A 14,235-nucleotide genomic window follows, 5' to 3' on the forward strand; every position below is an offset into this window, starting at 1 on the left:
CTGAGAGAATGTCAAAAAAACGCTGGCAAAAGCGGCACAGGCAGACAAACACCGAGCCCTGCAACGGCCATTCCAGTTGGGGGAGGTCTACCTCTTCACCAAATATCTGAGGTTAAGACTCCCTAGCAAGAAATTGGGGGCAAAGTTCATGGGACTATTGCCCATAGTAAAGATCATCAACCCAGTCATGGTGCAGCTGAAGTTGCCCCGATTGTTAGGGAAAATACACCCGGTATTCCATAGTAGCCTCTTAAAACCCATGGTCGGATCGACCCTGAGACCCCTACCTCGTGATGACTCTTGGCTATTGTTAGGAATATACACCCTAGCAGAACCTGCACGGAAGTCAGGCAGGCAGGCAAATATGTGAGATAAACGTTTTTGTAGCTTACACTCAGTAAAACAGATACAATGTGCTAAATAGTTTATTCCAGTAAGATTTATAGCATAGTCAAACAGTCCATATATCATACACTAGTTCAGTCCGTCCGGGGATTAATCAGTTGCAAAGTCCAGTGTCGAAAAAGAGGTCAGTAAACTTACAAAATCAGTCCAGTAATATATCTCTTTGCAGTAGAGATATGAAGAAGTAAAACCTCTTTTCTTCCTTCAGCAACAGCAAAGAACACGCAGTTAACAATCCATCATCGTCAGCAAGCAATCCAGTAAGCCAGCAATCAATCAAGTTCTCTTGCTCCCTCTTATGGCGATTTACAGCCGCACCCAAAATTACATGTTTTACAGTTAAAGTGACACACACTTAAACTCACAATCATAGTCTATATATATTATTTTACCCAAACTACGTTAGGTAACCTAGGTTATTCCTAACAGCTATGGATGTGTTTTGTTGGAGAATATGAATTATGATGCACCCAAAGGGGTGGAGGGAAACCAGGGTCAAGGGTGACAGTGAATTACATGTCTCAGAATCAGCTTCAAACAGGTCCTGCCGACATGTTCACTCCTAATAAATTCATTCTAGGTTTTGAAGTTTGGCTTGAAGCTCATGATTTAATTAGGGCAACTGCCGGAACCCTGAGAGCAAGCTGATTCTCGTAATTAATCAACATTACCGGGGTACCTGGGTCCTGGCCTCTTCCATCACTCCCCGACATCTGGGGTGCATGGAGAGAAACTCAGGCGGCCATGGCAGAGGGAGGACTATCAGAAGAGAGCTTGCTCCAGGCGACCCAAGAAGAAACAGGCTTGGCCTCCAGCCAAAAGCAAACAGAAGCTGACAGCATAATTACAGAAGGACAGCCCTCCTTGAATTCTGAAGAGGAGAAACCTGCTCCGTTCAAGGGGATAAAACCAGATAAGTCCCTGACAGAATTCCTGGGGAGATCCATAGAGCAGCTGAGGGAGGAATTTGAATGGGCCACCATTTGGGATGATGGCCCATCCTGCCGCCCAAAACAGAGGGGAGTTTTTACAGAGCCCTTTGAAGTGGGGAGAGGCTGGTGAGACCACAGCCCTCCCTCTCTACCCACCAGAAGAAAAAAGAGCCGGCAGCAGCAGCCAGTGCCTCCCCCATGCAGCAGGCAGCCACCTCCTCCTGTGCAAACTAGAGCCAGGGAAGAAGGTCAGCCACCTCAAGCACAGGCTTACAGAGTGTGACAGGGAGAGGGAGGAGCAAAGCTCAATGAACTGCTCCAGTTCAGGGGAAAATTTGATGGAGACCCAGACCAGCTAGCTCTATTCCTTGACTCAGCTGAGATCCACCTGGAATGCTATGGACATCTCTACCCCTCCCCTAGAGCCATGGTGAATGCCATTTCTGAGGGGCTAGAGGGAGAAGTAAGAGGATGGCTAGCAACCCTCCACAAGAGAAGGGCCCCCCAACTGCATGACGTAGATGACTTCCTACAACTGCTAGAAGCCATATTTGAGGAGGCAGAGGACCCGTATGCGGAAGATGAGCTCAGCAACCTAAAGCAGTGAGGGCGACCCATCAAGGAACACATCCTTGAATTCAGGAGAATCAGTGGGAAACTATCCCTTCTGCCTGAGCGGATGCTGGTTCATTTTTTAGAACAAGCCTGGACAAGCAAATTAGCAAAGTAATCGCCTATCGGGATATCCTGAACCAACTCTCTGAGTGGTTCCAAGTGCCCATAAAAGTCGATGGGGCATTACACGCTAACGACATGAGAAAGCCGCCAGAACCAAAGAGAGAAGGCAGCCAGACCAGAGACTACCCAGCCGACGGGACACCACAGCACCATGACTGGCCCCCAAACCAGCCCTCTCATGAAGCCCAATTAAATGCTATTGATGCGGGGGAGTAGGGCACATGGCAACGGCATGCACAACCCCAGGGCTGGAACCAGGGCTGGAATCATCACACAAAACTTCTAGCAGCAAACTTGTACATCAAGTTGTCGAAATGCAAATTTAACCGTGCACAGATGGACTACTTTTGAAGTGAGGAGATGCAGACAGGAACACAGTCCCCCTTATCCACCCATCAGAAGGAGAAGGAGCCCAAGACTGCAACCAGTGCCTCTCCCATGCAGCAGGCAGGCCACCCAAGGCAGAACTAGGGCCAAGGAAGATGACCAGCCACATCAAGTGCAGGCTTACAGGGGCCAACAGGAGGAGGGAGGAGCAGTGCTCAATGAACCGGCCCGCTTCAGGGGAAAATTTGATGGGGACTCCGACAAGCTAGCTCTATTCCTTGATTTGGCTGAGATCCACCTAGAACGCTATGGACACCTCTACCCATCCCCCAGAGCCATGGTGAATACCATCGCCCAGTGTCATGCCCCTGTTGGAATCTGATTCTGAGGGTGAGGCTGAACAGCTGACAGGGAATAGGAGTGTGGCTCCGGTGGCTGTGGAAGAAACTGGGGAAGGGCAAAGTCCGGCTGGGCAGAGCAGGAAAGAAGTAGAGCAAGGCAGAGGGAATTCAGAGGAAGATCCAGGCCCACCCCCTCTTCATCCTAGGGCACGCAGGGAGGAACGGAGAAGGGAGCAATGTGAGTTGCATGGCTTATGGGGGAAGAAAGGGCACTGATTCCCTTCATTAGCTGCAGCTGGGAACACAGTGTTTAAAAAGGGAGATTGTGCACAGCAACTTGTTGGAAGCCAATCGTGATTTATCTTTCATTGTCGAGGCTTATCTGGGTTCCTGGCGTCTTCCCAACTGTGTGTGTTTTGCTGGCCTTTCAAATCTGCAATTCCTTATCCTGCCCTGTCCAGTTAATTGCTGCAGCATGGTTTGTGTGGATTATTTACAGTTTATATGTACTTTGTTTTTGGACTGAATTTCCTCCACTTAAAGACTGTTTTTGGGATTTTTTTCCTCTAGCCAAAGGTAACTGGACATTGGGGGCAAAGCTGGAGGTATTAAAGGGAATTTTCTTAGTAATGTGACTGTGTTGCCTTTGTGCCACACCCCGGGTCATCACACCCAGGGGCTAGAGGGAGAGGCAAGGGAATGCCTAGCAGCCCTCCACAAGAGGAGAGCCCCCCAACTGCAAGATGTAGATGACTTCCTACGACTGTTAGAGGCCAGATTTGAGGAGGTGGAGGACCCGTATGTGGAAGATGAGCTCAGAAACCTAAGGCAGAGGGGGCGACCCATCAAGGAACACATCAGTGAATTCAGGAGAGTCATTGGGTGTTGTGGTCCGCCGGCAGCCTGCGGACACAGCAGCAGAATCGGACAGTGGGGAAGAACATGGGTCAGTCCGGGAGTCTGGGGAGGACTTGGATGAGGGTCCTGCATCAGATACAGAGATAGGGCCAGTGCCACCTGGGAGTTATATGCTGACTCCGGAGCCTCCAGAATCTGACAGCAACAAGGCAGAGGAACAAGGGGAGTCCATTGGGTCGTTTTCACCCTCATCTTCGCTGTCGTAGGACTCCGGAGACTGGTCGTTGTTGCCTGAGGTTCCCCCACCCTTCGGCTGCATGGGGAGGGACCTCTGCAGCCTGGAGGGCCTTCTGGGATGTGTCGGTGGCGCGCTTGGGGCCTCATTCTGGTTGTGCCATAGGTGGTGGCTCTGGCCTTGGTTTCGGGGCTGGGGTTGTGCATGCTAATCCCATGTGGCCTATTCCCCTGCATCTGTAGCATTTCAGCGGACTTCGTGGGAGGGCTGGTTTTGGGGCTGGCTGTGGTGCTGTGGTTCCCCATCAGTCTGGCAAAGAGGCTCAAACAGAGCCTTTGTAAGAGACTGCAAAACCCTGGGCAGATCCCAAGTAGGGTATCTGTGAACCACCAGAGGGCAAAGGTTGGCTGCCCCTCTGAGAAACCTACAGACTGTAGGATGCCGAGTTAAGGATTCCATTTTGCCACAAGCCAACACTGAAGAGATAGCTGCCACCTGGCGGCGAAGGGTGTTGGGGGGACAGGCCTCTATCCAGACCTGCCTATAAAAATTCCAATACGATTGCCACCAAGGCCTGTAAAGGTTGAATGTTAGCTTTGGAGCACCAACTAGAAAAAGCTTGCCATGTAGCCTCATAAATACGGATAGTCAAGGGTCTCCTGGAGGCCTGAATGGTCCTGATAACTTTGTTGGAGAGATGGGCACATTTTAGCATGCCCCACTCAATCGCCAAACTGTCAGATATAGCCACTGGGGCTCCGGATGACTCAGGGACCCCTGGAGGAGACATCCTCTTCAGGAATCCTCCAAGGCTGGGTTAGGGTTAGGGTTAGAGACCCATGAAATCAGCAAACCAAGGGTGCCTAGGCCAATAAGGAGCCACTAATACCACTTCAGCTTTTTCTATCAAAATCTTTGTACAACAAACCTTGAGGTCAATTACAGCGTAAAGCGTTGGTCCCTTCCACCCCAGGAGTGGCAAAATCTAGTAAAGAATCTGGGCAACAGGGCATTAAGAGGAGTGGCAAACAAATTTACTTCAGGCTGCCCAAACCTCTGAGTAATCTGAGAAAAGAGCGAAGGATGCAGGCTCCATTCAGTGTGGTCTATGGTAGCCCTACTGAGCCAATCTGCTCTGCACATTATCCGAGCCAGAGATATGTTCAGCTCGGATGGATAGAAGGCGCCGCTCTGCCCAAAGCCTCCGCTTCTGTCATGAGGGATTTGGACCTGGTGCCCCCTGTCTATTTATGTGGGCTTTGGTGGCTACATTGTCAGTCATGACAAGAACATGCGTGCCAGAGACAAGATGAGAAAACTTTCTAAGGGCCAACCGAACCACCCTTAGCTCCAACCAATTAATGTTATGAACCTGTTCCTCAGCAGACTATAAGCCTTGGGCCATGTGGGACTCCAGATGAGCTCCCCACCCTGATAAGGAGGCATCAGTCGTGAGGATGAGCCTGTCCTCCACCCTGAAGGACTGGCCCTTAGAAATAGCACTGGGGACTTCTGGTGATGATGTGAGGACGAACAGAGATGTAGAAGTCCGTCTCCAGTCCTTCTAAATCCTTTTTGCTCTTTGGCACAACCCTCGGGTGCACGGTTCCCGTAGAGAACTGTGCCGGTGTCGGGAGACTCAGGCTGTGGTGAGAGGGGAGGGCAACCCCTCATCGCAAAGAAGAGAAACCCTGCAGAGGCAAACCAGCAAGAGATCAACGGCTTGCAATGGCGATCCCATAGTCCGAACTGTTACCTGCGAAAAGAAGAGATTGAGTAACAGCCTGTGGCGGCTAACGAAGAGGTTTGTGCAGAGATCCTGTGAGTGTTCGATTGTTGAATGGTGAAGAGATTTGTTGAGAAGCAACAAGCTGATCGGAGCCTGGAAAGAAGCGGCGAAGAGAGAACGCAAAAGTGTTTGAAAGTGAAAGGGCTCGAGAGGAGGAAGTGAAGATTAACAGTAGCGACTTAGAGGAGAAGGAGGCTCGGATCGGAGAGGTTTGCTATATTGTTGCCAGTTGGAGAAAAAGTTTGACACACGGAGGTTTGGGATGCTTTTGGATTATTTTTGCTTGGAAGGATTGGGCTGGCTACTTTTGAGATCGGGAGAAGACTTGAACCTTTGAAGAAGATTAAAGACTTGTGGTTATAGATGATATTAATAACTGATTTAAGTCTCTCTGGATGTGGAACGGGGGTTGCTGGCTGGGAGAGTGCTTTAGTGGAGAATTTTGGAAAAACTATTTGCTTGAAACCCAAGTCAGAAGGAGGAGTGTGTACTGCTGAGTGTGTTGAGGTATTAGGAAGTCATAAACGTTACTCAGCAAAAAAATTTTCTATTTTGCCTGAAGGCGAGGAAGTGAAATCATCTAGCTTCAGAGACGGAGAGCTGGACAATTAATTTAAGACTCTCCCCTTTCTTTAATTTTGGACATTTGGATCAACTATTCTATATTTTATTATCTTTTGCCTATGTACTGATTGAAGAAGGAGAGACATTTGATGAGTGTAATTGTGAGGTATTCTGCAGGACCTAGCTGATTTATCAGCAACTTGTCAAGTAACATTGATATCGATAACAATAACCATTTAATATTTATAATATTTACTACATTTATAGTTATAATTGATTAACTACATATTAATTTTTGAATATATCTTGTTTATTACTTTAATCAATTGACTTTTTCAGGTTAATCTATTTCTAATTTTTTCTATGTGCATTGATGAATTCTTTATACTATAATATTGTCTCATAAAATACACTGCTCAAAAAAATAAAGGGAACACAAAAATAAGACATCCTAGATCTGAATGAATGAAATATTCTTATTAAATACTTTGTTCATTACATAGTTGAATGTGCTGACAACAAAAATCACACAAAAATTATCAATAGAAATCAAATTTAGCAACCCATGGAGGTCTGGATTTGGAGTTACACTCAAAATTAAAGTGGAAAAAAACACTACAGGCTGATCCAACTTTGATGTAATGTCCTTCAAACAAGTCAAAATGAGGCTCAGTAGTGTGTGTGGCCTCCACGTGCCTGTATGACCTCCCCTACAATGCCTGGGCATGCTCCTGATGAGGTGGCGGATGGTCTCCTGAGGGATCTCCTCCCACACCTGGACTAAAGCATCCCCAACTCCTGGACAGTCTGTGGTGCAACGTGGCGCTGGTGGATGGAGCGAGACGTGATGTCCCAGATGTGCTCAATTGATTCAGGTCTGGGGAACGGGCGGGCCAGTCCATAGCATCAATGCCTTCGTCTTGCAGGAACTACTGACACACTCCAGCCACATGAGGTCTAGCATTGTCTTGCATTAGGAGGAACCCAGGGCCAACCGCACCAGCATATGGTCTCACAAGGGGGCTGAGGATCTCATCTTGGTACCTAATGGCAGTCAGGCTACCTCTGGCGAGCACATGGAGGGCTGTGCGGCCCCAAAGAAATGCCACCCCACACCATTACTGACCCACTGCCAAAACGGTCATGCTGGAGGATGTTGCAGGCACTGCCAGCATCCAAAAGTGACCAAACCATCAGCTAGAAAGCATAGGAACTGAGAAGTGGTCTGTGGTCACCACCTGCAGAACCACTCCTTTATTGGGGATGTCTTGCTAACTGCCTATGCCAGGCTTGTCCAACCTGCGCCCACGGGCCGCATGCGGCCCAGGTCGCCCGTAATGCGGCCCAACGCCCACCCCAACCTTCATGAAAGATCCAGCGAGGAGGAGGAGAGGCAGGCGCGAGGCGGGCGAGCAACAGAAAAGGCGGGCAGCCGCAGCCCAAAAGTCCCGCCCGCCACCTCCTGCTGTTGCCGCCGCCGCCACCGCTGCTGCTTCTGCCCCCCGCCGCCGCCGCTGCTTCTGCCCCCGCCGCTGCTGCTTCTGCCCCTGCCGCCACCGCTGCTGCATTTGCAGGAGAGGTAGGCGCGAGGCGGGCGAGCAACAGAAAAGGCGGGCAGCCGCAGCCCAAAAGTCCCGCCCGCCACCTGCTGTTGCCGCCGCTGCCACCACCGCTGCTGCTTCTGCCCCCGCCGCCGCTGCTTTTGCCCCCGCCACCGCCGCTGCTGCTTCTGCCCCCGCCGCCGCCGCTGCTTCTGCCCCGCCACCGCCGCTGCCGCTGCTGCTTCTGCCCCGCTGCGCCGCCACCACTGCTGCTTCTGCCCCCCGCCGCCGCTGCTTCTGCCCCCGCTGCCGCCGCTGCTTCTGCCCCCGCCACCGCCGCTGCCGCTTCTACCCCGCTGCGCCGCCACCACTGCTGCTTCTGCCCCCGCCGCCGCCGCTGCTTCTGCCCCCCCGCCGCCACTGCTGCTTCTGCCCCTGCCACCACTGCTGCTTCTGCCCCCGCCACCGCCGCTGCTTCTGCCCCGCCGCCACCGCTGCTGCTTCTGCCCCCGTTGCTGCCGCCACCACTGCTGCTTCTGCCCCCACCGCCGCTGCCGCTGCTGCTTCTGCCCCCCTGCCGCCACCACTGCTGCTTCTGCCCCTGCCGCCACCGCTGCTGCTTCTGCCCCCGCCGCCACCGCTGCTGCATTTGCAGGAGAGGTAGGCGCGAGGCGGGTGAGCTTTCTCCCCCGCAAAATTTGGCCAGAAAATTATAAAATAAAAATAAATAATTTTTAATAATAAATAATAAATAATAATTTTAGTTTAATTTAATTTAATTTAATTTAATTTAATTATTTAATTTAATTAATTATTTAATTTAATTATGTGTGGCCCAAACCAAATTTTCATCGTCTAATGTGGCCCAGGGAAGGTGAAAGGTTGGACACCCCTGGCCTATGCTTTCCACCTGTTGTCTATTCCATTTGCACAACAGCATGAGAAATTGATTGTCAATCAGTGTTGCTCCCTAAGTGGACAGTTTGATTTCACAGAAGTGTGATTGACTTGGAGTTACATTGTGTTGTTTAAGTGTTCCCTTTATTTTTTTTGAGCAGTGTATATATATTCACACAAGGATCAATTGTATAGAGGGTTTAAGATAAGGTTGAAAATAAGGTCCCGCAAACTGTCGAGGACGAAAGTGTTTTTAACTGTTTTCTGATCTTTTTCTACTTTTCTTTTTGTTCTTTTTCTTTTTCACATTTATGTACGTGTTGTTTGTCTGTTTTAATTGTAAAATTAATACAGTTTATTTTTTTTAAAAAAAGAAATAGCACTGGAGAGCCACCAATTAAAGGAAAGCAAGACTTGCTTGGGTAACCTCACCTTCATTAAAGAATGACTTTACCATTCTGGTGGGGCAATAAAAACCATTGAAGGGCCCTGGTGTGAAGCCTGGCCCAGGGAACAATACCAATACAAGAAATCATCTTACCCAATAGTTGGAAGAGATGAGCCAGAGGAATAGGACCCATACTACAAAAACTCTTGTCCAACCCCTGCAGGCTGTCTTGCCTTTCCTGAGAAAGGAAAACCTGACACACTCCCGTGTCAATGATGGCCCCCAAATGAAGTAGACAAGTTGATGGAGTAATTGGCTCTTTTTAATATTGATAGAGAAACCAAGATCCTGCAGCACTGAGATAGTGGCCTTCAACTCCCTTTGAGCCCTTTGAAAAGAAGGCAGTATCAAAATGTCATCTAGATAACAAAGCAGATGTACTGGGAAGGAACGAAGATGCGCTACTAAGGGAGCCAAAACTTTGGTGAAAACTGGGGCAGAAGATAAACCAAAGGGAAGAGCTCTATATTGATAGTGCTGTCCCTGATAACAAAACCTTAAGAACTTCCTATGGGAAAACAAATGGGAATGTGTAAGTAAGCTTCCGTCAAATCAACGGACGTGAGGAAGTCCCCTGCCTAACGCCTCTCCAGAATGGTATGGAGGGAATGCATTTAAAACGCCTGTAAACAATAAACTTATTGAGTCATTTCAGATCAAGAATTGTTCTCAACCCCCCCACCCAAGGCCTTGGGGATAATGAATATTCTGGAGTGAAACCCTGTTCCCTGTTGGTCCAGAGGGACCTTTTGAATGGCTGAGTTCTGGCAGGTGCTGGATAGCTGACTTCATGAGCCTTCTTCTTCCCGAATCCCTAGAAACTAGACAGGAAATGAAAAACCTCGGAGGAGTGGAGTAGAACTCAAGTGAAAGAACCGATCTCACAGTGGTTAACACCCAGGCGTCAGAAGTTATCTCTCCCCATTTGTCGGCAAACCACCCTAAACGACCACCAATGGGAAAAGGATGGGCAATGCTAGCATTGGCAATGGTATGGGAGACTTCCTCCTCCTCGAAAGGGCCCTTTGGCCTGTCTGCCCTTGCCTACACGATCTGGAGGAGGTTCAGGACGCTGGTAAGGGGCCCTGGCTGGGCGCTGGAAGCTAGAACTGGATTCACCCCTAAATGAAGGGCGTCTGAAGTATGGAGCAGGCCGATGTTCTTCTCTCTTGGTCAGGGATGGAAGCACCTTCCTCTTATCTTTGGTTTCAACCAGGAACGGTTCCAAGGGTTCCCCAAAGAGCTTGTCTCCTTGAACTGGAGGAGAGGCCAGCTTCCACTTCCTTCTTCCATCCGCCTGCCAATTGCACAACCAGCACATGCGTCTGGCGGCCACCGAAGAAGCAATAGCTTTGGTGGCAAACCTAGCCCCATGAAGGGTGGCATCAGCAGTGAACTCCGTTGCAGCCACAATTTTATTGAGGTCCTGATGGGCCCGGATATCAGTAGTTGGGATCCTGTCCTGCAACTGTTTAAGCCATTTAAGTGACGTTCTGGTGAATAATGAAGCTGCAGTAAAACTTTGACAGCCCAGGCAGCCGCCTGGTGAGACCATTGAAGCGATTGCTCAATCCGCTTTTCCTCCACCTTGTGGACTTCATCTGGATCAGAAGGGGCTGAAGAGGTGGAGGCCAAAGCTGCCACCGGCGCATCCACCGAGGGCACCTGAAGAGACTTGGTGAGCTCGGGGCCAACATTGAAGAACCTGCAGTCTGAAGTCAGGGTATTGGGCCCTGAGGCAGGTGACTCCAGCTGTTTCTGAATAACCTTCAGAAATAGCCTGGGAGAAGGGACCACCTCCTTCCTCACCTCCGGTTCATCGAAGGATATCTGACTCCACAGGGAGGCTGGGTAGCTGCTTCTTCATCATCTGCATCCCTCAGGTTGGCTGTGTTTCTCGCTTTGTACAGCAAGGGGAGAATAAAGCATGCTTAAAACTTCCCGTGAACACTGGAATCTCATGGGAAGGTCCTTCATCTTCCGACATATCAGATTCCTCTTATCAGGTTCATCAACCTGGGTTTGCTCAGCAGCGACAGCAGGAGTATAGGCCGAAGCCAAAACAAAAACTGTTTCCTGAACCGGGGAACCTCCTTCTGAAAGAAGAGCCTCTCGAACCCAGGACCTTATCCCTGCAATGTCAGAAGCTGCCGAAGAATGATGGGCGAATGTCTGCATATCTTCAGATACCTTTCCTGATGGTCTTGTCAATCAAGAGCTGCAGGTTGACCGGGACATCTGGATCAGAAGTTCCAACTCCTGCTGCAGTAGGGGTAAGGGAGGAAGCCCCCAGACCTACTGATCATATGCTCTTGCCAAGGTACCACCCTGAATCCACCATGGTGATCACCTTGATGACTTCCCTCCTCCGAGGGATGAGGGGAGGCCTCTCTTTCGGCTGCATCTGGTGACCAAGTGGGGACAATGGCTCTGGAGGAAAGACCCGGTTCCTCTTGAAGATCCACCTCACTGAGATGCGAAGCAGGGGAAGATTCTCTTTCTGGAGATCTGATTGCAGAGGCCCTTTGTACCTTTGCAATATGCTTCTCTATGGCCTGATGGCGCCTGGAAGCAGCTTTCTCCTCCACCTTAGAGGTCTTCTTTGCAGGCTGCTTTCCTTTGCTACTTGAAGCAGCAGGAACTGCCTTGAGAGGTTTAGCAGCTCTAGATGCTCTGGTGTCCCTAGGGGCTACAGCCATCTTGAAAGCAGAAAGGCCTCTTCTGGACAGAAGTCCTACACAAGGAGGAGAAACACACAAAGGGATTTATATATGAACTTCAGGGGAAATCTTCCTTCCAAACCCCCAACTCCAACAACCACTCTTCTTCAGCCCTATGCAATCTTCAGTAGGATGTTTTTAAACTTCCTACTGGGACTCATACCCTCCTGGGACTAATAGGGCTATTCAATATAGGCCTGGCCTGGAGCCTGGGGGCCCTGGTCTACTTCGGGACAGGGAACCAATCCCCCACCAGGATTAAATAATAATAAAAGTGCCTACCCTTCGGTGTCTTCTGGCCAGAAACGACGAGAGACCAGTGGCTTAGTGCTGGCAAGGCGCAGGAGTGGTTGGAGGAGCAGGCCGAGCCTCTTCAAACTGGCCACCTCCAGCCCAGGAACTCTTCAAAATGGCCGCCCAGCCACGAGGTGCTCCAAAATGGCCGCTTCAGGCCACGAGGCTGCCTGCTTCACCAGGGATCCCTGAGGAGGAATCCCTGGCCTTTCGATACTCCCTCGATGTCCAGGGCAGCTCCTGGGAAGGCTGCTCTAAGTATGGCTTCCCTCTTCACCGCGGAGGCGTTGAAACGGCCCCACGGCTCTGCTAGAGAGGGCTGAAGCCCCTGACCCCAAAAATGGCTGTCCGGTCATGCGACGGCCTCCTCTTCGGCTATGCGAAGGGCCGCAAATGGCCCCACGGCCCTCTGCAGGCTGTTTCTGACCACCGGGAGCCACTCAGCTGTTGCGCTGCTCCAAAACCAGCTGGGAAGCATGTGGATTCAAAAGAGAGGCTTTTCCGAGGCTTTTTTTCTTTCTTGTAAGGCTGTCTTTGGGGGGAAAAACTTCCAAAGGTAGTAGTAACTTGCATCCTTCCTGGCTGAGGACTGAGCCAAAAGATGGGTGTCAGCTCTGCAATTCATCGCTGCCACAGAGTTGAAGAATGTGGGAGCGGGTGATGTAAATGAATAGTTCTTAGAGAAAAAAAATTAGTTTGAAAGTTCAAGGTTATAGACTGTGGCGCAGCAAGAAATTGCAGCTGCAGAGTAATTGGTTCACATGATTAACGAGGTGTAGAAAAGTGGGTGGGTGTAGGTTGAATTTTGTGGGAAGTCTGGAAAGGATTTCAGTTCTGAAATTTCACAGACGTTGCCAGTTCCTGTTTCTAATAAAGCACTTTGAGATTGTGTCTGTCTTGGAGTTACTGATTGAACCGGATACATTCTGGAACCCTGACATTAATCCAGAACTCCCTCTTTACTAAGGGGCTGCTGATAACCCCAGGGACTTTTTTCCAGCGATGGAGAAAGCTAAAGAATCAGCCAACACTGAAGGTGAGCAGGATGGGGCTTGGGGGCAGCATTAGCTGAACCCTTCAGCCCCCCTTTGGAGGAGATGATGGATGTCTTTAGATTTGCAGAAGATAGAGAGGATTTGGGAGCCAGGCCAAGACGTTCCAACTCGTGTGGGAGTTGCTAGACGACTTTAAACAGACAGATGGAGGAAAAATCCTTCCCTAGCCCTCTGTATACAGTAAAGGAGGCAGACTGGAGGGATGAGGCCCAAATTGAGTCGGAACTCTTTCAATATGACAACCCCAAGGTTTATTCTGGAAGCCCATCGATGGCAGAATTACCACAACAATTCCAGCAATTAAAAGTGGGAAGTTTGGTCTCAAAGCCACAACCTGTCTGGCCAAGTTGGAGCCTGGCACAACCCATCTTCTCTTATCCAAGTATTGTGAGGGATGAGGAGATTGGGCGTTGGTTCTTAACTGACACGCCATTTCTCTGGGAGCCGTGAGGATCATCCAGTGAGTGGGAGGTGCTTCAGTCTGCGTCGTTGTAGGCTGAGCTTAATTACTGAGGATTGCTCCGCCCTTCATCACGTGGCTGCCTTGCAATCCCCAGTTTACGCGAAGTCGAGAGTGAATAGAAGATCCTGCTCTGCTCTTACTATGCTAAAGGGTTCATTGGACGAAACAAGACCCCACCAGACGGAAAACTAATAGGTGGGCTGGATGATCCTCACGGCTCCCAGAGAAATGGCGTGTCAGGTAAGAACCAACGCCCATTCTCCTGGAAGCCGCTCGGATCATCCAGTGAGTGGGACATACCAAAGCTTGGCTGTCCTACGGGGACTCCGTCTGGTTCTGTGATCCCTGTGGTTCTCGAGGACTCGCTGGAGGACTGCTCTACCAAACGAAGCCTCCGCCGAGGCAAATATGTCGATCTTATAGTGTCTAATGAAGGGAGATGGGGAGGCCCAGGTGGCCGCCCGACAGATATCAGCGATTGGAGCCTGGGTGGCCCAAGCTGCCGAGGTGGCTGCACTTCTCGTGGAGTGCGCTGTTATCCCGCTGGGCACCGGCAGAGCCTGGGACAAATAAGCCTTGAAATGGTAGCTCTAATCCAGCGGCCTATGGTTGAAGGGGACACTTTGTG

This window comes from Notechis scutatus, chromosome 3 (genome assembly GCF_049901735.1).
Source record: "Notechis scutatus isolate UNSWTSFEM ecotype Mainland chromosome 3, rNotScu1.2, whole genome shotgun sequence".
Classification (NCBI taxonomy): domain Eukaryota; kingdom Metazoa; phylum Chordata; class Lepidosauria; order Squamata; family Elapidae; genus Notechis; species Notechis scutatus.